This window comes from Callithrix jacchus, chromosome 4 (assembly GCF_049354715.1).
Source record: "Callithrix jacchus isolate 240 chromosome 4, calJac240_pri, whole genome shotgun sequence".
Taxonomy (NCBI): Eukaryota; Metazoa; Chordata; class Mammalia; order Primates; family Cebidae; genus Callithrix; species Callithrix jacchus.
In genome coordinates, this window is record NC_133505.1 from 132397091 (window position 1) to 132423134 (window position 26044).

Here is a 26044-nt window from a genome sequence, read left to right on the forward strand (position 1 = left end):
TCCCCTTTCTTTCTTCTCCCCTCTCCTCCGTCCTCCTCCTTACTTTCTTCTTCATCTTTCTTTCCTTTCTTCTTCCTCACATGCCCTACACAGTGATTTTAAAAGTTATAGTGTCTTCTCAGTCTGAATCCAAAGCAATTCCTGTAGTAAAGGTAATTGCCGATTCACAAACAACCTGTTCAATGTTAACCTCTTCGTGTTCCTGAAATGTAGAGTCAGGGGAGCCCCTGAAAATGAAAAGACAAATAAAAACTGTTCTGGAATAGCAGCAGTTTTTTCAACTCAGAAATGTAAAATTGTCATGCTTATCATGACCTCTTCTGAAAAGCATTCTGACAGTGAAACAAAAAACATATCCCAAAATGCCGAAGTATGATCTTGGGAGCATAGGGACAGTGGCACAAGCACAAAATCACTGGTGCTGTTAAGACAGTAAGAAAACATAATTCGTAACTAGGAGATGAGAAAGGTAGAGGGAGAGAGGAGAGCGGAGAGAAGACGGAGTGAGAGCAGGGAAAGAAAGGGAGAGAAACGCTGACCAACAAACCTGTAGTTTAGCTCTTATAATGCAGTGAAAGCCAGAAATGGTCAAGCTGTTAAAAGTAAAAGACAAACCAAAGAAAAAAGAACCCCTTGCAACCTACGATCAGAAAAGAGTCATTCGAAGTTATACATCTTTTCAAATGGCTTCTGGCTTAACTGTGGAATTATCTGGCTTAACTGTGGAATTATGTAAAGTGTAATTAGCTACAGAACTTACTTGAAAGCCAGTTTCTGACAACACAGGGCAGAGTTTTCTGGAGCAGAATGCTTAAGGGCAGTCCAGGCAAGATCTCTAGAGGGAAGGATAAAGTGTCAGGCCAAGGGTGAGGCCAAATTGATGCAATCACAGTTTTCTCTAAACTACATTATGCCACTTTACATAAATCTCAACTAGTGTTCAGAGGAAGTCAAAAGGGAAATTTACCCGGATGTTGTGCCTGCTGCCACAATTATGTATCTGAACCCCCTAAAAACTGCTTTTTAGGCTGTTTACCCCTTCCACCTTGCCTTTTTCCTCCTGAGTAGTTAAATAGCCAATGTTTTCTTTGTGTGCTATCTTATCCTGTGGTTTCATAATCATTGCATGACTGGTAAATAGTCCTTTGCCAAACCTGTTTTGTTAATGTTTTCCTCTTTAGTTTAAAATCAAAGCAAAGTTTAAAATACCCTATTTTAATAATTTTGAATTGAAGTTAGTGATTTGAGGGTCACCTAGTCTTTCCTTGTTTATAATTTATCTTGAAATATGCCTGTGTAACCCTAAATAGAGGGGTGGATTAATACTACTACTAGAAAGAGTAATTCTGGATAAGACTGGTAAATTTTTAGGATTTTCTGACCCTGGTCCACCTAGTTTTCAGAAGCTTCAGGATACTTTTGTACCAGTTGTTAAATCTAGACTGATTTGTGAAATCATTTGTGTATTAATTTCTTGATCCCGATAGATCTTGAAAACCAAACGAAAAACTGAATTACTATAAAGCAAATTATACTTTCTGTACTATTTGTACTGTGTTCAATTTATACTATCTTCTGGGGTGACTGTCATGTGTCATTTGTTACACCTCTGCTGACTCTTCCTTCCCCTAATAGTTAGAATGCAGGTATTTTTTTTTTCTTTTTTTCTGCTTAGACATCATGTTCAACCTGAGTAGTTATTACTTTAGTAATGCCACACAGGGCTCTCTTACACACTTGCTTGGCATTATTTGGCTTTTGTGATTTTTGTATGCTATTGGTCGAAGGTTCTTTGAAAGCATTTTTTTCAGGATCAAGGGTTAATTGAAGATATCCAAAATACATCTGTAGTTGAACCAAATGGCCTTTTGTGGGAGGTTTACTTCTCCCCTCTGATAAAGTGTGAGAGGACCTGGGAGTAAACAGCGAGTAATATGGACACAGACACAGACTGGGTGTTCACCTAGGTTCCTTGCTGGCTCCCACCTCCCATATTCCCTGGTTGTCATGAAAAGCAGAACTGTTGCTCCCACCTATGCTTTCCTTTAACCCAGCCCCTTCAGAGCAGCAGTAGGAGCCTGCACCACCTCTGTCATCATTCTTAGTGGCAAAGGATGCAAAATGTAGAACATTTCTTAGCTCCCATCTCCAGTCTCTGCCCCAGCAGCAGAATACCTAGTGTTTTGCAGTTCACTCCAGCATATAACCTCGGGCAAGTTTTCTAAGCTTCTTTTACCTTACATTTCTTCAGTTGATAAATGTGGCTAAAAGTAACCCACTAACAAGATGATTTTGAAGAAGGAGACATCCCAGCCAGTCAGAACTGGAGAGAGGCTCAGATGGGACCCAGCAAGGAGGGTCAGAGCTGAACAGCTGGTCCCCTTATTCTCTTTTGCATGGTGGAGGAGATTTGAACCCACTGTAGAGCCTCTTCTACTATGTGCCTAGTACACTTTGTAGCTTTCTCATTGAAGTAAAATGAAATGAAGGTGGCTTTTTTTGATTGATTGGAGCAATGAAACCAAGGGCTCCACTGCCCTCCAGCCTAGGTTGTGAAGAGTCATATATTGAGGGAACATATGACCAGTACCTGGCACGGTAAGTACTCACACATTTCTTTAATAACAAATCATTCCTGACCTTACTTCTATGTCTACTTACATCTTCACCTAATTCTCATCTTGACACCCTGCTTTCAGCCCACAAGCTGCCCTTGTTCAGATCAGGGAAGATGGAACACTTATGACAATCCAAATTGGAATCATATCGTTTTCCAAAGATACTTTGCTATGAGCACAGTGAGGTTCTGGAATATAATGAAGTGGAATTATATAGTCAAAGGGCTTTGAGAAATATAACAGCTTTTTATTTAGCAGTTGGACCCTAAGCCTATGAGGTTAAAGGGTCCATGATATGTTGGCTCTATCCCAGGGTGCTTGTAGATATAGTAATTGGTCATCAGAGCCTCCCCATTTGTGTGGCTTGATAAACTGTCATATCTCAGGTTGGCATTCCAGATATACCGACCCCCTTGGTCCTCAGAGTAGCCAGGCAGGGGTTGGGTTTGTCAGAAACCTGGGCTGGTCATCTTTAGCTATGATCAGCATCTTACCCCACGGATGAGTAGAAGTGTTAGGATCTTTGTGCATGCCTTGATATGAAAAAGGCTTGTGAAAACTGATCCAGATTATCTTCACACCAAACATCTGATTTTAAAAAATTCATCTCTAAATATAATTTGACTCCTATGGGAATTTATACTCAAAGGGGTTGAATAACTTCACTGAGCTAGAAGTAGGCATATCAGGATTTGAACTCAGGTCTGCCCTTCTTCATCCAGAGTTTATGCTGTGCAGTGCTGCCCAAGGCCATGTGGCCCTTTAGAGGCAAAACGGGGCTTGTAGAACACAGGTCACCTGACTTGCTGCTACTCCCAGCGTGGGTTGCATAGATTTCTATGGGCAGTCCTGACAACTGAACATTAATTTTCACCAGCATAAATTAATTAGGAGAAATACATCATGGGTTCTAAAGATCTAACTTATAAGTGACCTTTTCAAAAATAATTTGTTTATAACTTGACATCCCATAATCCATGTCTTGTCTACTTATTCATCTATAATATGGTTAATATCAGAATATTAACCTACCAAGACAATAGGAAACATGCAGTCTGCATACTTCGCCTGTGTAAGTCAGGGTCAACACCTGTTGACCAACAGTGATCCACTTTACTCGTTGAGATTGCATCTTGTCTAAAAAGAGTAGGTGCCCGTGAGAGAAATGAATGCAGAAAAACATTTGTACAAAAAGCCTTCCTTTGCCCTCTTGGTTACAGAGTCTGAAGTCCAGTGTCAGGCATCACGTGGATGGCTCTGGGTGGTTGATCTGCAGCACTGGTGAAGCACAGAGGGATGTGCTCCGTGTCTCAGCCCCACAGAGGCAGTCTTTGAACCCTAGGAAGCAGCCATCTCTTTGTGGTATGCCAGTGCAAGAGTGATTATACCATGTGGGTGGAGTGGTGTGATATGAACCCTTGCCCTTTCTTTAGTTAACTGTAGATTGCTTTTTCCTGCTGGCCAAGGGCTGTTAGAGATTTATCATCTTTAGTATGTCTGACATTTGAGGAGAAATTTATTACCCATTCTTGGATTCAGATACTCAGTCATAGCACAGTTTTAATTGTGTTGATACATGAAAAGCAAGTAGGACAGTTTTAAGTACTTGCTAAATGTTAGCTTTATACTTTCTTAATATTTGGTCATTTTATTCTATCAGTTTCTCTATGCCTACTGATTCTAATAGAAGTTAATAACAATAACAGTGGTTGGTACTTTACGAAGTACTTTCACAAGCATTCTCTTTATTCCTATGATGATCCTACAAGCAAATACAATTGCAGGTAATGAATCTGTTGTTCAGCAGGTGAAATAACTTGCCCCAAATCACTTAGCTTTAAATGGAGGGCCTAAGCCCCAAATCCTTGTCTGCTCTGTCTGCATCTCTGAGTGTTTCTCTTAGTGTTACTTCAGTTTACATTGGACTAAGTATTAGTGTCTGCTTCATCTGAAAGGGGGATTAGAACATGCATTTAGGGCCAAGCGTCATGGCCCATGCCTGTAATCCCAGCACTTTGGGAGGCTGAAGCAAGCAGATCACTTGAGGTCAGGAATTTGAGACCAGTCTGGCCAATATGGTGAAACCCCATTTCTACTAAAAATATGAAAATTAGCTGGGCATGGTAGCACACACCTATAATCCCAGCTATATGGGAGACTGAGGCAAGAGAATCACTTGAACCCTGGAGGAAGAGGTTGCTATGAGCTGAGATTGTTCCACTGCCCTCCAGCCTAGGTGACAGAGCGAGACTACATTCAAAACAACAAAACAAATCAAAACAAAAACCAGAACATGCTGTTAGCATCATAATGTGATAAATTAAAAAAAAATGTATATGGACATGGAGGAAGAATATTACAGTTGACTTTACCAGAAACATTATTGGATTTCAATTTCAAAGCACTGTCTATCCAAGATGAACTGATCCACAGCACTGCTCTAGGATGCTTTCTTGCATGATTTCCACAGCTCTTACTTGTTTATTGGGTTTACAGTCATCTCCCACAAATGGACATCTGGAAGGTGAAGACTCTACCATCGTTCATTGTTCTGTCTGTGGGCCTATTAGATAGTGGTTGGCATATAACAACTGTTCGATATTTGTTGATCAACTGACAGAATATCCAAAATAGTTTCTTTAAGGTAGGATATAAATAGTTTGTGAATTTTAATTGTTATCACTACAAATTTTTCAATATTCAGCAATTTTATTAATCTTAAACATGTTGAGAATATGTCAAAACCATTTCCTATAAAAAAGCTGCTAGTGCCTTATTTGACAGCATTACAAATTACTGACTAAACTGTTGCATGAGCCATAATGTTAAGGCTTATGTTTTCTATTTTTTTTATTAAGTTCAGACCAGGCAACTCTTAAGTGAACATTTAGGAACTGCTTGACATTCATTACTGGGAAAAATATCCATGGTCAAGTTTTATCTGCTAATGTTTTTAGGAAATCATTAACTGTTTTCTAAAGATTAAAAAAAAGGTTTATAAACATTTAGCCATTAATAGTAAGACTCATGCTTTTTGCTCCCTTTCGAGGAATAGGCTAAGTTACTTAATTCTGTGTAAATTACTACAAGCTGTGGGTTATAACCCATTAGGGTGTCATGAAATCAGTTTAGTGGATGAGCAACAGCATTTTTTTTAAATGGAACCGAACAGAATAGATTAGACTGGACTAGGCTCAACTGGAATAGAAAATATCAGAATGTGTTGTGTGTAGTAAGAATAAATATGACTTTATGAAAATTTTGTTTTAAGTGTTTATAAATATGTACATACTGAATCACAGTTTTATTTTTTTTATTATGGGCCAGCATTAACAAATGACCCATTTGTTTAGAGGATTCTTTGATTGTTAGCATTTTGGGAGTGAGGGGTTTTCTTTATCATTGAAAAATGAATTTATTTGAAAATTATTCACCTAACACACAGCAACTGATTGGCAGCTATGCATAAAGTGCCTTTTCAGTAAATAGACTTTCCCATAGTACAGTTTAATGGGTTTCTATAAACTAATTTCAGTGAACAATCACAAGCATGTTTCTGTTTAACCTGAAATCCCAGACTGATTGGTCATTCCAAAGCCCAGTTCAAGAACAGTAAAGTCAACAGTAAAAAAACCCCAGATGAAACTATTGTGGTGAAACTTGGGAGACTTTTGCTTTTGGACCTCCTGCAGGTTTCTTTTCTATGGAACTACTCACTACTGTGGGGCTTTGGATCTAGTTTTCCTCAAAATGGGAGTAATAGTACCTACCTTAGAAGGTCATTGAGAGGATTTAATGAATTAAAATATATAAAGTCTTTAGAATAATACTTTTAAAGATAAGCACTGATGAATTTTAATATCAAAGCTTGTTATTAAAGCTTGTTATTTCTAAATTCACAAATGGCGACTACAGAAATAAATGAGAAAAAAATATGAATATATAAATACAAATGTTGGGTAAATTTCAGGTAGTTTATAAATCCCCTAAAACTTGTCTGTAAACCTGCTCTAGTCATATCCTTCAGTGAAAGGTCGAGTACTCCATACTCCAAGACATATTCCAGGGAAAGAAAAGTGATTTAAACTGTCTCCTCTCCCCTGCTTTTTAATGGTGTTGCTGACAGCTGAGGAAGACTTCAGCTCAGTGACTTCTGAATTTGGACTTAAACTTGGTACTGTTGGCTTCAAACAACTTTTGTCATGTTGCTATAGAGAATGTTGTAATCCCTTGCCAAAATTTCTGTGTTGAAACTCTAAATCCTCAATATGATGGTATTTGGAGATGGCTTTTTGGAGCTAATTAGGTCATGAGGCTGGAGCCCTCATGATAGGATTAGTGCCCTTATTAGAAGAAACACAAGAAAGATGCACACTCTCTCACTACCATGGAAAGACACAGCTAGAAGGTGGCCATCTGTAAACCAGGAAGTTGGTCCATCCAGGAACCGGATCACTCCAGCATCTAGATCTGGGACTTCCTAGCCTCTGAAACTGCAGGAAATAAATGTTCATTATTTGAGCCACCTAGTCTATGTTATTGTTATTAGCAGTGTAAAATGACTAAGACATACATGTATTTGAAACCTTTTATGGTTGCTGGTACAGAGATTCTTCAGCAAGAGAAAATTGAGTTCTGAACCAGAAAATGCTTTGTACTCCCAGCTCTGAAGCTTCATAGTTTATACTTGCAATTCATCTATTGGTGATTTTTGTAGAAAGTTTCCTTTCTTTTCCCCAAAAATTCACATCTGAAAATTCCAAACAATCTTCACCCCCTCTGCCCTCATATGTCAAGTGCTAATTGCATATCCTCCTATGCATCTTGCTGGATGAGTATTCCTGGGAAGAGCTCAGCTATGCCACTTATCTATTTCATCTTCTTTCTGGCATTTGAGGTTCTGCACAATATGGCTCCTTCCTCTCCTCCTGTCTTGATCTCCTGTTTTGATTTTCTGCACATGTCTTACACTTTACTCCCTCAGAACTATGCCTTCTGTATGCAAAGAACTGCTCTTCTCTATACTCTTCTTACATATAGCAATGTACATATCACCCTGTCAAACTCATCTTTAATTGTGACACTGTCTTCTTGAGGTTCTTCCTATTTTATTTAACACACACAACTACATGATCCCTCCCTTGCCACTGAACTCTCAGGATGTTGGGGGGCTTTCTTATGCCTTCCTTTAGGGCCCTTAACACAGTTTGTCTTGGGTAACAGTCTCATCTCTGCCTTACTTGTCTGATGTCATTTATTGTCAGATTTTTATTTTTTTCTTTCTCACAGGGTCTAACCCCATACCCTGTACCTGCCAGTCATTCACTATGATTAATAGCTAACATTTGCTGAATTTACTATGTAACGGAGACTGATGTTCTGATGTAGTCTCATAATTATCTTATGGAATAGGTCCTGTTATCCTGATTGCAGATAAAGATGTTAAGTCTATAGATCTTATGTAACTTGTCCAAGGTCACATAACTATGTAGTGGCAGATCCAGGTCTCAGCCCAGGTATGCCTGACCTCACAGCCCACACCATTAATCATTATGGCTTTATTCATCATTAAGCTATGTTGAATTGAATTTTTTAGAACCTATTAGTTCTCCATCTAAGTAGGAATCACTGGCCTAAATGATAAAATGATTAAAAATATATTTAATAACTAAACTGGTATTTTCTGATTGTCAATTCAAAGGTATTAGGAACTTTGGAACAAACTGGAGAAGCTCTGCTCTACCAGTGAAACTTGGGAAGTCCCTACATACCAGCAAAAAATGTCAGCAATCTCCTGACTTGATATTTTTTCATTGTGGCTAGAGTGCATCTGTTATTGCCTCTCTAGATTCAGAGTTGGAGGCTCTGACAAGTAAAATTCTCCCAGCTTGGACACTTCTATTATAAAAGTGAAGACCTGGTTCTTGAGCCAGGGGCACTTGTTCACACATTTTCACTTCCTTTTTTCTTTATCATTTCAAATAAAGTTTGCATAAACAAAAGCGTTAGGGTTTCAGGTTTTTTCTGCACTCATTTTTGTGGTGTATTATACTAGCGAACATGCAGCAGCCTTGCCTACTTGTTTTAATGTTTTCCTTCTCACACATAAATGAAAATGGTAAGGAATGAAAAGGAGAGTGGGTGAGGTTTAAGAAGACCTAGCAAGATACAGGTTGGTTCATGGTTTGCAAATGTAATTTGGCATCAAGTAAAGCAAAGTCAGATGTGTCAACGACATGAAGCTTGTAACGTGTTCTAGGCCCAAGAAGAGAAGATGAGTTAGCTGGATTGGGGACCTGCTGGGTCTCTTCCCAAAGCAAGAAAAGATCTAGTATCTAAGAATGTGATGGAGACCAAGAAAAGGATCTTTTCTCAATAATTCTGCTACTAGAACCATGCAACTGATTTTATTTGGATAGTCAAAAATGACTTTGAGGTGGGGATATCACAGACTGAAATAAATGTAGCTTGACAGTTGTGAGACAAGAATTGTTTGGGTGTAGAGAAAGAAGAATATGAAGTAAATTTAAATATAGAAGAACCAGAGAACAAGACTATTAATTACAACAATAAAAATTTTATATGGTATTTATTAGTGTACTTACAGAATACTTGACAGACTAGATGACCAAACTTTGATCATTTACACTTAGGAAGCAGTCAAATTAGAGGCTATTTATTCATGTTTTAAATATTCTTTGCTAAATTTTAAAACTCAATGATTTTTCTAAATTGTTCTATGTCTTTTTAAAATACAATTTGCACATATATTTTCTGGACAAATCTGTTGTACAAAGCACAATAGAATCAAAATTGGCTCACGCCTGTATTCCTAGCACTTTGGGAGGGCAATGCAGGTGGATCACCTGAGGTCAAAAGGTCAAGACCAGGTTGGCCAACATGGTGAAACCTTGTCTCTACTAAAATACAAAACATTGGCTGGGCAAGGTGGTGAATGCCTGTAATCCCAGCTACTCAGGAGGCAGAGGCAGGAGAATAGAGGTTGCAGGGAGTCGAGATCGAGCCATTGTACTCCAGCCTGGGTGACAGGAGTAAAACTCCGGGATCATAATCGATCAGCCAGACACAGTGGATCACACCTGTAATTCCAGCATTTTGAGAGGCCTAGGTGAGAGGAGAGCTGGAGACAAGGAGTTTGAGACCAACCTAAGCAACATAGTGATACCCTGTCTCTACAAAAAAAAAAAAAAATCCAGACATGATGGCACATGCCTGCAACCCTAGCTACTCAGGAGCAGAGGTTGAAAAGATAGCTCGGGTGTTGGAGGTTACAGTGAGCTATGATCATGTCACTTCAGCCTGAGCAACAAAGCAAGACTCTGTCTCAAGAAAAACCCAACAATTAAAAAAAAAAATCAAACCACACATAAAATTGATTGATTTTACTTTTGAATATATGGAGTGACTTAAATTGCTTTCATGGATAATTTGAGCTAAGTCATGAATGATTCCATTAATTTTTCCTGTGTATTTGAGAATATATCACTGTTGATTATGATACCTGTAATGCATGTACTTCACAATTTAGAGCTAGAAGAGCTTTTGTTTTAGAAGTTGAATACATAATATAAAGCAGATGAATTTTTATATTTCAGATTAATTTTGTTAGCACAGCTCTAAGCTGAACGGTAATTTGGTTATTTTATTTTCAGAAGGTAATTGCAGAAGATGCTGGTGAAGTCACTGGGGACTGAGCAGTTTCCATTTCAGTGGCTCCATCATCATTTTTTTTGTCTTTTAAGTTGAGGGGATGGGGGGGTAGTTCCTTTTACTGTGCCAAGTCAACTGCTTTCACTAGATAATGAAAGAAATTTAATTTTTTTAAAACCACAACTCTAAGCTTCTATAATCTGGATATTTTTATTTTATAGGGATAGATATATTTTAAATGTAAAAACAGGTATATACACATACATATATATGCAAACATTTTCTTTGAAAAGAGTATATGAATTTTTAAAATATAAAAATTAATTGTAAACACATTCATATTTAAGCACAATTTATAAGAAATGGCATTATTTTAATGAATCATTGAAACTGTAAAATTGTACAATTAGTTGGGTTACAAATCCAATAAATGTAGTCTCTACCTCCTTCTTTCTGTTTGTTTTTAATGCATAGGAAAACCTTTCTGTGATTTTGAATAATGACCATTTTGGTTTTTATATTAGCTGATGCAATTAGATATTAAAGACTTCTCCCAGTTCTTTCATGTAATTAAATGTAAGAATTTATGTAATATTCTGAAACATACAGATTGCTTGCATCTCAAAGAGATCTTGTGTGCCTGTGTCTGTTAATCCCAGAGTGTAGATTTAGTGAGCAAAACAAACACGGTTCTTGCCCTTATGGAGAATACTTTTTACAAATACATTGTCTTGGTTCGTTGTGTTGCTTTAACAGAATGTCAAAGACTGGGTAATTTATAATGAACAGAAATTTATTTGGCTCACAGTTGTGGATTTTGGGAAGTCCAAGAGCATGATGCCAGCATCTGACAAGGGCCTGCTGTATCACCCCATGGTGGAAGGTGGGAGGGCAAGAAATGCTGTATCACCCCATGGTGGAAGGTGGGAGGGCAAGAAAGGGTGAGAGTAAGTAAGCAAGAGAGGGCCAAACTCACTTTTTTTTTTTACCCTTAATATTAGTATATTATGTTCATAATAATAGTAAAATTATGTTATGAAAGTATATAATAAGATCTTGTAAGAAACTCTGAATGGATTGGCACTTGACAATTCTCAAGTAGAACACAATGAAATAGCAGTGGTTGGCTAAGTTCCATCAATTTTTTAAAATTCTTTTTTACTTTTTCTCCTGGTCTTCTGTTATCCTTTCTGCAGGTCGCTTCTTCAACCCCATTATTTTCCTGGTTTGTAGTTTGCTTAGGTCTTGCTTCTGCATATGAATACTTCCATAAGTTGTACCAAAAGTATCATGGGAGATATTTTTCTTCTTCTTTGGCTTGAGAGCTTTTGGAATTTCATAGATAATTTATAAAGGTCATCCGATGCCAGGTGTGTCCTCCTCAGAACCACATCCAATGAGGGTCCATTTCTTCTAATTCAGTTCATGGTGTTCAGCAACCAGATTTCTTCAGCAGCAGCTTATAGCTTCGAAAGTACATCCCATTCAGTGCAGTAAAGTGCAGAACATACTCTAATCCAGCCAGGTGGATATTTGATACTGTGGGGCCTCTGAAGAAATCAATAAGAAGACTTTTTAGTCTTCTATAATCTTCTGTTACATCAAAATCATCACCAGCAAATATTCACATGGGTTTTGTTCCCTCAGGGCATTTACTGTTCTTAATGTCTTTTAGAGAGACAAAATTCTCAATACCTAATTCAATCATATCTAGCACATGGTAGTCATACATACGACCTATGACTAGATTATTTGGATGCTTCTTATTATGGGAGCCAAACATAAATAAAGAACAGTCTGACTTCTTTGAAAAGAATTCCAGTGATGTCTGATCCTCAGAAGGTCTTGTAATATTTTTCTTTTCATACATCCCCAAAAGGTCTTGTAATATTTTTCTTTTTATACAGTACACAGTATGGTTTTTTCAGTGCATACACCTCTTTAAGTACTTGTGTCACTGTTGCATTTGCATTTCGCCCTTTAATCAGCATGGCATTTTTAATATTTTCATTGAGTTTCGGTTCTCTCTTCTCAAGGAATCTCTTGGCTCTTTTCATTTTGGGCTTTACAACTCGATCCAGAGCGTCCATTGCTACCGCTACCTGCAACTCTTGACTGGATGAATGCCCAAACTCACTTTTATAAAAACCCACTCTTGTGATAACCAGCACACTCCCACAATAATGACATTAATTCATTCATGAGGATGGAACCCACCTGGCCTAATCACCTCTTAGTCTTGTCACAATGGCAATTACATTTCAACTTGAGTTTTGGAGGGGACATTCAAACCATAGCAGACACTAAAGAAGAACATAAAATCCATATGTCATTATAAATGCCTGTATTTGGTATAAAGAAAAACAATAGGACATCATAAAAGAGAAGTAAAAGAGTAGTTTCCACTTTAGACACAAGTTATGTTCAGGCACCTTTGGAGAAAATGACATTTAAACGTCATTTAATACTCATGTGTTAATGACTTTTAATGATCTTGGGTACAAGCAGAAGTTCACCAGGTAATCTGTGTGTTTATGAGAAGGGCTAGGGAGAGAGGGAAGGAAAGGAATATTCTCTAGGTAGGGAGAACCTTTAGATGAAAAGTCCTTAAGGTGACAAAAAGCTTGGCGGCTTTCTGGATCTGCAAGATGGCTAATGCTCCTTGAACACAGTGCTTTTTAGGGAGAAATACACAGGAAATGTGAAGTGGTAGGCTAGGCAGGTCATGCAGGGCCTCTTAGCCATGTTTAGGAATTTGGATTGAACAGCTAGACAGATGGAGGTGCCATTAACTGAAACGGGAAAACTAGAAAACAACAGTTTTGAGAGGGTATCTCAAGAATTTAATATGTTAAGTTTGAGATGCTTACAAGACAACCACTAAATACACAATTGGATGTGTAATCTGAAGTGAAAACAGGATCTGGGCTGCCATGGAAATTTCAGAGTTTTTGGCCTCAGCCATGGGAAAGGATGAGATCACATAGGGAGGGAATATAAAGTGAAAAAAGAGCAGAACTAAGGAATGGAACCAGAATTGGGAAACTCCAACATTTGGTGGTCTAGTGCAGAAAGGGAAATAGGATGAAATTCAGAAAAGATAGAATCACTGCAGCTGAGAGAAGAGGGAGTTTCAAAGAGAGAATGATCAACAAGTTTGCAAGTAGCTGAGAAGTAAATTAAGACGAGGACTGCTAAGTATCCATTAAGATTGACCACTTGGAGGTCACTGATAATTGATTGGATAAAAGCAGTTTCAGCACAGTGGTGGGAGAAGCCAGTTTGATGTGAATAGCAAGTAAGGGAGTGGACACCGAGCTTCTAGGCAATTCTTTTGGTAAATTGGCTGGGAAGGGAAGCCAAATATTCAGGCCTTGGCAGGAGGAAGATATGGGAGTCAAGGAATGGTGAGTTTTTAAATATGGAAGAGGAGCTGTTAGAGCATGCTTGTTGTCTAATGAGGATGGTTCATCAGAGAGGGATCCCTCAGTATCATCGCTTGAAGGCTAATCACTATGTAATGCCATGAGGATATTAGCAATCAGTGAGGCAGGAGACGAGCCATAATGGGATACATTCACCTAGGCTGGCTGGCTGGGGCCTATAACATGTTTTAGTTTTACCTGTGCAGATTGGTGGCACTGTGGGCTCCCTTTTGCTGATTGCTCATGCTGTGCCAGGAGCTTTACAAATATAAGCTCACTGTGGTATTAGTTTTCTCATTTTAATAGGCAAGGAAACAGGCTTGGAGTGTTTTAGTAACTCCCCAAGTTTCATAGGTAGCAAATAATGGAGCCAGGATATCTTCCTACTTGTATCTAATTCCAAAGCCTTTATTCTTAACTACTGCTTCCATAGTGTCCTTTAAATAGAATGTAAAAATAATTGGAGTATTCTATTCCTTAAGATAATTTTTTAATTATAACATCTTAGATGAAAACATTAAATTTAGAAATTTTAGAATTTATATTTAAAATTTAAATCTGTAAAAATAAAAGTGAAAGTTTCGACGTTTTTCTATAAAAATTTTTTATAACCATTGGTAACAAATTATTATAATATACCCTCTTTATAATCTACATCCAAAAGTAGTTGAACTCCTGTTTCAATTTTTTTAGTAGAACTTTTACATACTATTTTAAGAGACAGATGTACTATGTTAGGAGTTAGAGCACCTTGGTACTGTTAAGTTTTTTTTCCTTATTAATAGGAATTTTAAAATATAAGCTATGTTACTGGATTTTAATATAGTAGCGTATTAGTATAGTCATTCTGTTATGGGTGAGCACCAATCATTCATATCTGTTTTAAACGAAGGATGCTAATTCTAATGCTGTAAGCAGTGACATCTATGTAGGAACTTGATGCACAGTGTGTTTGTTGAGAATAGTTGGTTGTGCTGCAGCATCCTCTCCTGCAAAGGAAGCCACTAGCAAAGTTGTTCCTGTGTTTTTTCAAGTAAACAACCTGTAGTGAAGTGGTTATGTCTGTGTAGATGTGATAACAACTAGCAAATTTCTTTTCCTGCATTCAGAATTCTAATGAGTGTCCCCATGACCCTTTTTTTTAGTCTACTATTTCACAGTGGCTTTAACTGTATAGTCATATCATATGAGGAACTTTGGTCATCCTCTAAAAGTATAGAAGAAGCACTGGGTAATATAGTAATTAGACAATGCCCTGGGGGCCTAGGAAAAATAATTGAGAGATTCAAAAGAAAACACAGCATTTTCTAAGTGTCAGGTTCATGTTAACTTGATATCTTATTTTTCTTCTTCCACTCACCTTCTTAATACAAGCACCAGGCCTAATTTCAGAATTGTAAAATCCTTTGGTTGAAATATGGAGGTCATGTGGGCTACCATGCTAGGTTCGGAATCTCCGCTGCCTTTGACAGATAGAACCTTTCCAGCCTGGACTTGAACTTCTCAAGCTATAACAATGTCTCAAGGACTCTCAAAGCTGCTCATATCTTTTTTGAAAAACTCTTGTTAGTGGGAAGTTGTTTTTAAATTTTTGGTTAAATTTTATTTCCTTTCAGCTTATTCTGTTTATTCCTTGTTACTTAGAATCCATACACAGTAAATGAAATCTGTCTTCCATATGGTATCATTGTGTGTGTTTGAAGACACCATCATGTTCTCTCTGAACCTTTTCCAGGATGAGTATTGTAAGTTTCTAAATCTCTTCACCTAAGATGGAGTTCTTAGATTCTTTGCCATCTTGATATGACCTGATTAATGCAAATATAAGAATATTAGGCCAGGCAAGGTTGCCTACACCTGTAATCCCAGCACTTTGGGAGGCCGAGGTAGAAGGATTGCTTGAGGCCAGAAGTGTTAGACCAGCCCGCACAATATAGTGAGATCTTGTCCCTATAAAATTTTCTTTTAATTAGCTAGGCATGGTGGTGAGTGCTTGTAGTCCCAGTTACTGGCAGCGGCCTAGGGGTTGGGTCAGTGAGGTAGGAGGATTGCTTGAGCCCAAGAAATCCAGGCTGCAGTGAGCTTTAATCATGCCACTGCACTCCAGCTTGGGTGACAAAGCAAGACTCTGTGTCTGTATGTGGGCTACCATGTATATACCTTATATAACTCTATGTACATACCATATATAACTTTATAGTTATCCTTTACTTTTATTAATAAAGCATCATATATCATTATTTTGTTGACAACAATTATGCTCATAGTGAGGGGGGAAATGTTTTTCCATGTGAATTGGAATTTTGTCTTGTTTGTTTTCCACCCATTATTCTATTTTTCCAGGAATTTTGAAGCCTGATTTTCAACATTGAACATATTTTCTGCCCTCCCTATATTGCGTAAGATATGCAACTTAAATACCATGTGTTAGGTTCTTGTCCAAGTAGTTGATTAAAAGGTTGTATGGGAAAGTTTTTTATGGATTATGGCATTATTTCAGTACATGAAGTAATTATTTTTAAGTATTTCAGTGTTCTATAAATCAATTTGCTCTAAGTTAACCAAATTCTCTAGTCCAGCTGTTTCCAGCTTACCTTACTTTAAGAAAGGTAGGGACATTTTCAGGGGCCTTAGTGAAATCTTTCTATTCTACCTCCTGTGACTGGCCCATCAGTATGCCAGATCTAGCCCAACCAAAAAATATAATTATGTTCATTTAAAGTCACTCATTTTAGTGTACCGATAGTGGCTCCTAGAAGATGATAATTTATCTTCAGGTAATCACAAATGATTATTAAGCTGTCAATTTATTTTTCTGACAGTTGGTATCAAGCTACTCAGTGTGTCATTTCTAAATTTTTTCTTTTGAAAACCAGGTTTTTGGGGTCCTACTTCCAATTCTCTTTCTCAGCATTTCTTCAGAGGTAACTGGTAATGATATTGGAACTCAGAGGATTGCTTTACCAGGACTAGAGATTTCATCCTGGATTTCACTTTCTTCTTAGCCGTGGATATGTTCTCCTTTTTAATTTTTTCCCTATTCTCTTCGCTAAAGCTGAAAACAGGATTGGACTAGACTTGTTTTCTCTCTCTTATAGCTTAACGTCACCTAGTGGGACTACTGCTTCTTGCCTCTTCAGCCTCTCAACATCCCTGTCATTTTCTTGTTACTTTTTCTTTGCATCGTTTACAAACTTCTGCTCATGCTGAGCTTTCACTTTCTATCCTTGTTACTACAGTCTTGTGTCATTTGCTTTTTGCTTTTGTTTGAGCTATATTATTTGCCTTCTCGCCATCCCCTGTATGCCTGCCCACTAGAAATCTGAGTTTATTGGGCCACATTTGTTTCTTGAGATGCTTTTAGCCTTGGTTCTTTCGCAGACTCATTTGTGATAGAGTTGACAGAATTTGTTCTAGAAGAACATATTATCCCTTGTGAGCCATTTCTCTTATAGTGTCTGGCCATGAGATCATACACATCCTCCTCTCTCCTAGCAAACATTTGTAGGAATGCACAATCTGAGGTAATAACAGAATGCTTATATAGTAGCAGCAATGGGATAAATATCGGAAACAAGGTGACTGCCAAGTGCTGAGGGTATAGAGTGGAAGAAATGACTGTCAAAAAGATGCTGGATGTCATAAAAGAGGTGACTTGGGCTATCTTGAGATGTGAATGAAAGTTTGCTATGAGGAAGGAAGAGAGTTTCAGGCAGAGGGGAGACAATGTGCAGATGCATGGGCCCATGAAAGTGCATGGGATTTGACTATAACTGGGATACTGAGAGAGATTCCTTATAACCTTTGAGAGAAGTCTATCGTTTGAGTCAATTCTTTTTTTTTTTTTTTTTTTTTTGAGACGGAGTCTCACTCTGTCACCCAGGCTGGAGTTCAGTGGCACTATCTCGCCTCACTGTAACCTCCCCACCTCCCAGGTTCAAGTGATTCTCCTGCCTCAGCCTCCCCAAGTAGCTGGGACTACAGGCGTGCACCACCACTCCCAGCCAATTTTTGTACTTTTTTTTTTTTCTGAGATGGAGTCTCACTCTGTTGTCCAGGCTGGAGTGCAATGGCACAATCTCAGCTCACTGCAACCTCCACCTCCCGGGCTCAAGCGATTCTCCTGCCTCAGCCTCCCAATAGCTGGGGACTGCAGGTGTGCACCACCACAGCCAGCTAATTTTTTGTATTTTTATTAGATGCGGGGTTTCACTGTTCTAGCCAAGATGATCTCTATCTCCTGACCTGTGATTCATCTGCCTTGGCCTCCCAAAGTGTTGGGATTACAGGTGTGAGCCGTTCCCGGCCCAATTTTTATATTTTTAATAGAGATGTAATTTCACCATGTTAGCCAGGATGGTCTTGAACTCCTAACCTCAGATGATTTGCTCACTTTGGCCTCCCAAAGTGCTGGGATTACAGGCATGAGCCACCGTGTCGGGTCTATTTGCATCAATTCTTTCACAGTGTTATCTACTGTATACTTCTGTATCTTCTTTTTGATCTACACTTAAAATCTTCACCTAGAAAATAAGAAACATCATTGATCTAGATCTACAAAATTTCTATCAAGAATTTCAAAGGCAGTAGGGAATAATTTCATGTTTCTTCCACAACAATCAGTCTCTTGACCACATGTCTCACATATCTGGACAATTTTCTCTTGAGCAATGGTTTTAATAATTTTTAGGAGGATCTCTGCCACTCTGTCATTTTGTAAGCTAAACCTACCTGACCCTACCCAGGGCAAATTGTGGTTGCTTTTATCTCCCTGCTAGGGAGCCCCCAAATACTTTACTCTCTTTTAACTACTTAAGGGATTAACAAAACAAGCAGTAAATTATTTTAGTATTTGCCAGGCAAGAGGACACACATAGGTGCATTGGTAATGCTACTTAGAGACTGAAGACCCTGGATAGAGGAAATGAGTTCATAAGGCCACAAGTGATTGCTTTTATCTAGTCCCATTTTCCATGGGTCTGGCATACCAAGGATGCTCAAAGATCACAGTTTTATATCGGCTTTGGCTGGTGGGTTGTTCAAAATTCACAGCCAGTTACAGTGAAACTAAGCACCAAGCTTGCCTCCTGGGGAAGCACTGCTACAAAGTGTATGTTCTTTGGCAGGACACAGGAAGAACCACTGGGATCTCTCAGCCAACTTGTTATTTTCTGCAGCCTCAGCTGGTCTGGATTTCAGGTCTGTGGGATGTCACCACACTGTTGTGTCTCAGGATGGCATGGTCTCCAGACCTTCTTTCTCCCCTGCCATGTGTTCTGCCCACCAAAATCCTGTTACTGGTTTCCGTTTCTCTCTGGAACTTCAGAATAGTTTTCTTTTTTTGCATATTATGTAACTTACTTTTCAACTTTCAGAAATTGTGCTTAATGAAACATACCTTCAAAATAAAACTTATTCTCTAATTTGTATTGCTGCAGAATGAAACTATTGGCCCTAGATATTTGTGAATTTGAAGTCATAAATTATAAGTGATTTGCATAGTTTAACCTCATTAAAGAGAAAGCAAGAAATTAAGAAAAAAGTAGAAACCAGGACAGACAAATTGGCTTATGATGAAGATCACACATAAAACAGCTGAGTAGGCAGGCAATGAAAACTCTTGGAAATAATGGGGCTGGCCTGGCAGGTGGCTCACACCTGTAATCCCAGCACTTTGGGAGGCTGAGGTAGGTGCATCACTTGAGGTCAGGAGTTCGAGACCAGCATGGCCACATGGTGAAACTTCATCTCTACTAAAAATACAAAAATTAGCCAGGTGTGATTACAGGCTCCTGAAATCCCAGCTACTCAGGAGGCTGAGGCAGGAGAATCACTTGAACCCTGAAGGCAGAAGTTGCAGTGAGCTGAGAACATGCCACTGTACTCCAGCCTAGGCTACAGAGCAAGATTCTGTCTCAAAAAAAAAAAAAAAAGAAAAGAAAATGGGCGGTTGTCTTGTTTCAATCAGGCTGTCAGCAAGAGGTGCTTTGGACACTGTGGGCTGTCTCTCCATTCCCCTATGCCATTGCCATCAGCACTTTCCACAGGCAACCCCAAATAAACATGCAGTCCAAATAAAAGGAGTCAACTTGCTTAGCAGATGCAGCTTTAACACATATCCCTGACCTCCTCTCAAAACTCAGTTTTGCCCCTAACCTCTAACTGCAGAGAAAGTATAAAGTGACAACTAGCTTAAGTAAGGCCCTTCTTTCCTTTGTCTCTTCCTCCCTTTTTGTTGTTCTACAGTGTTGTTTCCTCTGAGAAATAATAATAGACTTTTAAAAATTGCCATGTTAAACTGCAAAGATTTCATTATTTTTTAAAATCATAATGCCTGTAAAAACATTTGGTAGGTAGGATCATTAAGACGTGACAAATGATCTTTAAAAATAAGATGTACTTTCATACACAGTGGGAGAGTATTAAAAGAAACATGTGGGCGGCTTATTTATTTCTATTTTGTTGTTTTAATAAAACCAAGTGTTTGGTTTTAACCATAAAAATCTCTCATGCAATACTTATTTGTGTGTCTGAAACCATCACTAGAGAAAAGTAAAGTGACTTTAAAATGTAAATAATACTTACTAAATACATGTGAACATAATATAGTTAATCCCTTATAGATAAAAGAAAATTCTTTAAAGTTTCGTAACAAAATTACTGAAGATTTTTGTTCATCAAATGATCTAGATTTATTTTTTTACTTCGTTATTTTTATAGACATTTAGGGATGAAAAATATCTTAAAAACAACCTAAGCTAACCTCTCGGTAGAGGTGAGCTACTGGGGTCTTAAGAAGTTGTTGTTTAACCAAGGTCAGCAGACCAGCCATATCCCAAGCTTGTCTGTTTCTTTTAAGAACTCACTGAAGGCTTGCTGACCTAAAAGGAAGATGCTGAGGGCAAAATTAATACAAGTAGAGTTTATTTGAGCCAAGCTTGAGGATTGTCACTCAGGAGCATAGATTGAGGATGCCCTGAATATACACTCTGATTAGCAGCAGTTACAAGTTGAATTTAAAGGCCAAAAAAAGAGATAGGAAGTGGGCTGATACAAAGTGATGTGCTAGGAATTCTTGTTGGCTTACAGAAATAGCCTTGATTAGTGATTGGCTCTGCATTAAGTTACGGGGTGTGGGTTATGGTGTCTGGTGTGGCATTATTAGGTTAATTTGTGGCTGCTTGTGGCAATAGCAAGCTGGCTCTAGAGATAAATACATAGCTCCAGCAGGAAGTAAGATGTGATTGCAGTCTCATTTTAGTGTCTCTCTGGCCTGATAATTTAAAAGGATGTATATTTCTCAGATAAAAATTCTTTTCTTTTCTCAGGCTAAAAGAAGTATAGACCACTTATTCTAGAATCTTTAAAATTTTCTAAGTTCTCCAATAATGCAGCCTTGATAGACACACAATCTAATCTTAAGATACAACAGCCATCCATGTTAATTTCATGTGATAAAGACTGCTAAGTTTCCAAGTATCATTCAAACCTAGCTCTATCAGTCCACATGTTGGGATTGTTTACATGGAGCTACCTTACTTAGGCAAATTTTCATAATAGTCAGGAAGCTCTTTCCCCTTTCTAGGGTCAAGTAACAGAAAACAGATCAAACCTGCCTTAGGAGGAAAAAGGAATATGGAGATTCCTGGTTCACATAAGTAAACTGTCCCAAAAAAAGATTTGACTTCAGGAATGCCTGGATTTGGGACTCAAATAATGTCATCATGACTCAGTTTATCTATATCTAAATCCTTCCTTTCTTTTAGCTTCCTTTTTTCAGGCTTTACTTGATAAATGCTGCTAAGTCAGAATCTCCCTTATGCAATAGTAGGCAAAGCAAATGCTTGCTAATAGGTTTCACAAGTCCTGAGACTCAACATGGATTGGACCAACTTAGAGCCAGTGCTGGGTTTTGGAGTACTGGCTGCAGCTGTGCAGCTGGGGAGGCACAGACTCAGTGCTTTGATTGGACAGGCCGCATAAAGTATGTCCTTCCTGGAGCTAGGGTCAGCCCTACCCAGATCTGGTATTACAGAGTAAGGAATAGATTGTATGGAGGCCAAGGAAATCTACTGCAGTTGTCTGTAGTATACCAGGCACTGTACTAGGCATTGCAATTAAAGCTTTTAAAAAGGAGAATGACATGCTTTGAGTCTCAGTGAGTTTTTAGACACTGTAAATTGCTGTAAATATTGTAGTTAATTCCATCACTGAATGGATGATTTGACAAAATAACCTTTAAAAAACATTTCTACTTGAGATTCTATGATTTATGCATCTTGGAAACAAAATGGAAAAGGTTCAAATTCTTCATTAGTTTAGATAATTATATTTTTTAATCTTAATTGTTTTAGAATTTTTAATATTATGACAGCTTCATGCAGAATTCAGAAAACTGAATTTGGTGTTTAATACCACAACTCCACTAAAACAATATCTGAGTATAAACAAATTAATTTATGGATAAAGAGCGCTTTAAAAATGTATAGTTGTTATGCCAAGGACATAATGGTTGATAAATATGAATTTTCATTTTTGCCCATGCCATTGTGAAGTTGCAATGTATGCATGTGTTAAAATATTGAGCCCCTCTTTTTAAGGGACCCTTTGCTGGAGATGATTAAGATTCTTTGGTCTAATTCATACAAAGAGCAATGAAATTTTCCTCTGTTTGGCTTTCATTTGAACTGTAGCTGATACACTCCTGCAGAGTCTCAGTAATAGTTATAAACTTATTTATTTTCCCCCATCTGATAAAATATTGTTATCATTCTATTTTGGTTTCCTTCAAAGCTATCTTTAACTCAGCCAAAATAAAGTCCAGCTGAGTTTTCTTATGGCTTAATGCAGGAGTGTAGAAATCCGCAGGAAATTTGTATGACTATTATTCCAACATTACAAATGTTCAAGAAAGTTTTATAATCTGTATTAAAATCAAAAGGAATGCCTGGGAGCAGGACATTTAAAACCATATAAACAAGTACACATCTTTGAAAAATTACCTTGACTTTTATCAACAACCATTAAAAAATTAAAAAGAACATGTAATAAAATCAAAGCAAAACTTTCTTGGTAAAGTCTGCTACTGGAGAAGGTTGTGATTACTTAGTTGGCTGCACCTATGTATGACAAGTGACATAGTAAGTATGAAGAAGAGTTCATGATAGGAAATTCCAGCTCTCTATTTGGGGCAAAGTGTTCAAGTGGTGGGGAATTGTTAGGTCTTTGAGTTGTTATCTCCTCACAAAATACCTTACATTATTCTTTAAATTAGATTAACGTTGAGCGAAGCTTGATTTCTGTCTTTGTATGTGTGTAAAGTGACTTCACTTGAGAAATTAGCCTAAAAGTCTACGTGACATGGTCTGATTCAAGGTTTATATCAATTTATGAAATTTGACACAGATAACTTAAAATTAGCCTGCTTCATCTTCCTGGGACTGAAGTTTGTTTCTCATTCATTCATTCATACATTCTCCACCTTTAGGGCATCTTCGGAAAAGTACATGTGTGTCCCTGGTGTATAACCAGCCACGCTTTAGTCCAATTCCGGCATTAAGTCACATTCAAAGAAATAGGCATATCAGAGAAAATAACTGAAAATAATTCAAATATTTACTTCACCTTTCAGAACATATCCAAGGGGGTAATAAATGCCTTATATTTGATACAACTTTTAAATCCTTTCTCCATCTCTCTGACCTTTTACATGTCTCTTGGCTCCTTCTCCAAACTCTTTCTCCTTTTTGAAGCTTACCCAGTGAAATGAAATTAGCTCCTCCCAGTAATTCATTTCTCACATCTCTGTTCATAAGCTCAGAACCAGGAAAAAGAAACAAGCAAACCTAGAATTCCCTTAAGAGGAGCAGGAGGAAGGAGGCTGAGATCATCCATATGCTAATATATTTTCTCTTCATCTCCCTTATTAAAGAAATTACAATATACTATTTAAAAATGAAAGGTCCAGACCAGGGAACATATAAATTGACATGAAAAATGGGACAGCAAGTTGTATGCTGCTATTAGTTGTATGGCTAATGCAGAACTACTTCATGGTTGGTGTTAAAAAGGGACTCTTTCTCATATTTCTTCCTGTTCATGAGTAGAACACACGCCACTCCCTCCGATAACACAGCCCTTCCTAGTCCTTAACTCTCTAGGGTCTAAGGAAAACTTCACCTTCGTCGTCTGAAGCTTCACTGAAAAATGAACTCATAAAAGGCAGATTAATAAGAGAGAAGCATACAGTTATATTTTAACATGCACGAGGAGAACCATGGAGTGTTTACTCAACCCTGCAATGGGTGCAGAAGCTTCTGTACCATCTTAAGGTTACAGAAAGAATGGGGGCTTATAGCATGGCCAAAAATCAGATTATACTGGCAAGACAGATTATGGGGAGGGAGAGAAAGAAGAGGAGGAGGCCCTTGTGAAGGCGGTCTTGTTACATGGATGAAACCTCATAGGCAGCAGCCCTCAGAGAGGATAGGTGGTAAATGCTTCTTTCAGACCTATAAAGGTGTCAGACTCTCAGTTAAATCTTTCCTAGATCTGTTGTCTCCTCCCTTCTTGAGAAGTGGATTGTGGGGTGGGGCCAAAAGTTCCTACCTTTTAATCCTGGCTGGATCTTTCTGGTGACTGTCCCCCATCCAGAAGCTCTCTAGGCACCTCCCTCCCTCCACAGCTTTGAGTCATCTCATTAGAATACAAAAGACACTCTTATCACTCAGGAGATTCCAAGTGTTTAGGAAGTCTGTGCCAGAAACCTGGGAACAAAGACCAAGTACAGTCATGTTCTGCATAAGTTACCAGCCTCATTTACAGTGGTGGTTCCATAAGATTAAGATGGGGCTAAAAAATTCTATCACCCAGTAACATTGCCACTGTCATCATGCAACACATTACTTGGTGCTGCTGGTGTAAACAAACCACTGTGCTGTCAGTTGCAGAAAAGCATAGCACAGACAATCATGTACAGTACATAATACTTGATAAATGACAGCGTTACTGGTTTATGTATTTACTATATTGGTTGTTATTATTTTAGAGTGTTTTCTGGTTATGAAAAACGTTAAATAGAACAGCCTCAGGCAGATCCTTTAGGAGGTGTTCCAGAAAAAGGCATTATTATCATAGGAGAGGATAGTTCTATGCGTGTTATTGCCTCTGCAAACTTCCAGTGGGACAGGATGTGGAGGTGGAAGACAGTGACGTTGATGTTCCTGACCCTGTGTAGATCTGATGTGTTTACGTCTTAGCTTTTAATAAAAAGTTGAAAAAATAAAAAAGTTAAAAAGTTTAGAAACAGAAGAAAGCTTATAGAATAAGCATATAAAGAAAATATGCCGGGCACAGTGGCTCATGCCTGTAATACCAGCACTTTGGGAAGCTGAGGTGGGTGGATCAAAAGGTCAGGAGTTTGAGACCAGCCTGACCAACATGGTGAAACTCCATCTTAAAAAACAACAAAAACAAAAACAAAAAAAAAAGAAAGAAAGAAAATATTTTTGTACAGCTGTACCATGTGTTTGTGTTTTAAACTAAGTATCAAAAAGTTATTTAAAAACTGATAAACTAAAAAAGTTATATAGTAAGCTAAGGTAACTTATTACTGAATAAAGAAAAAGATTACATAACTTTAGTGCAGCCAAAGTATACAGCATTGATAAAGTCTACAGTAGAGCACAGTAAGCACATTCACTCACCACTCACTCTGACTCCTCTAGAGCAACATCCATACATGGTAAGTACCCTATACAGGTGTATCCTTTTTTCTTTTCTTTTTCAAGACAGGGTCTTGCTCTATTGCCCAGGCTGGAGTGCAGTGGCATAATCATAGCTCACTGCAGCCTCAACGTCCCAGGCTTAGGTGGTCCTACGACCTCAGCCTCCTGAGTAGCTGGAACTACTCAGGATGCCACCAAGCCTGGCTAATTTTTTTTTTACTTTTAGAGACAGGATCTTGCAATGTTGTTTAGGTTGGTCTTGAACTCCTGGGCTCAAGCAGTTCTTCCGCTTTGGCCTCTCAGAGTGCTGGGATTACAGGCTTGAGCCATCGTGCCTGGCCACCATTTTTTTAACACCATATTTTTCTTGTACCTTTTATGTTTTTATACCTGTTTAGATACACAAACACTTACCATTGTGTTACAACTGCCTGCAGTATTCAGTACAGTAACATGCTATACAGTTTTATAGCCTAGTAGCAATAGGTTATACCATGTAGCCTAGATGTGTCATAGGCTATTCTATATGGGCTTGTAGTAAGTATATTCTATAATATTTGTATAATGACAAAATCACCTAATGATACGTTTCTCAGAAAGTATC

General features: G+C 38.1%; 1 protein-coding gene, 1 long non-coding RNA gene and 1 pseudogene across 16 annotated transcripts in view; 1 reads left to right on the forward strand and 2 right to left on the reverse strand.

The window, feature by feature from the left end:
• On the reverse strand, nt 1–24380 carry LOC144582200 (uncharacterized). Its single transcript, XR_013534533.1, has 3 exons — nt 24323–24380; nt 761–835; nt 1–227 (listed from the first exon to the last, which is right to left on the reverse strand). It is a non-coding gene; the product is annotated as an uncharacterized LOC144582200 (long non-coding RNA).
• The window catches only part of NCOA7 (nuclear receptor coactivator 7), a 158354-nt gene that overhangs the window by 28310 nt on the left and 104000 nt on the right, over nt 1–26044 (forward strand). The gene's annotated exons all lie outside the window — the stretch shown is intronic.
• Nucleotides 11427–12514, reverse strand: LOC100396639 (ribosome production factor 2 homolog; annotated as a pseudogene).